The sequence below is a fragment of the Arachis ipaensis genome, chromosome B09 (genome assembly GCF_000816755.2).
Source record: "Arachis ipaensis cultivar K30076 chromosome B09, Araip1.1, whole genome shotgun sequence".
NCBI lineage: Eukaryota > Viridiplantae > Streptophyta > Magnoliopsida > Fabales > Fabaceae > Arachis > Arachis ipaensis.
In genome coordinates, this window is record NC_029793.2 from 143,997,733 (window position 1) to 143,998,583 (window position 851).

The window sequence follows — 851 nt, forward strand, 5'->3', positions numbered from 1 at the left end:
GTCGGGTGAATGCTTATCTTGAAGGAATCTCATGATTTAATCAGACTTGCCACGCGTCTGTCCTCTTTTAATCACAGCCCTCAATTCAAGATTCCTTCTCTCTTTTACTTTATTGCGCAGAGTGAGTATTATTACATATTATTTAAGGTGAGAATGAGTGATGGATGGAAGGAAGTGGTGAATGAATGGAAAAGGGAGACAAGATTAGGGGAAGGCGTTGGTATGGGGGGATTGGGACCATACCAATTTGCTTTTCTCTTGTTTCTCCCCCTTCCCTTCCTTTCTTTTCCTCTTATCTGGTAATTTAAAACTATTTCCATTCTTCTTTCTTTCGCTTTATATCTCTATTTCTATTTCTGCAATTGCTATGTCTAATTCTTTTACAACATATCTATTAATCAGAATAATATCTATTTCATTTCATTCCCCAAAATAAGTTGCTTGCAATTGATGTACCACGAATGCTTCTGAGGTAAATATTTCTGCTATGGAATTCTTCCTTGATTCGAATGAACAAGTTGTTACAATCGGAAATGGACAACAATGATGAAGACGAAAGAAACTTCATCAAGACAATTGCAGTTAAGTTGCTTTAGGGTGTAGAATTGTAGATTAATCATCTTTTTTTTCTCACTCATATATCCTGAACTTCTTAGTATTTTCAAAGATGACGAAAGAAGGGCTATTTTACCCTGTAGGTTCTCTTTTCTTAGACTTCAGCTCTGAAAATACAATAAATATATATATAATTGGATAATAATTAAAATTTATTATTTTTAATTATCAAAAAATTTTATATATTATTTTTAATTTTTTATTTACATCCAAAAATATATAAATTATTATACAGA

At 31.6% G+C, this 851-nt stretch overlaps 1 long non-coding RNA gene across 1 annotated transcript; it reads left to right on the top strand.

Annotated features, from left to right (window-relative positions):
- On the top strand, nucleotides 238-791 carry LOC110266428. The gene is made up of 2 exons (XR_002353818.1): nucleotides 238-299; nucleotides 403-791. It is a non-coding gene; the product is annotated as an uncharacterized LOC110266428 (long non-coding RNA).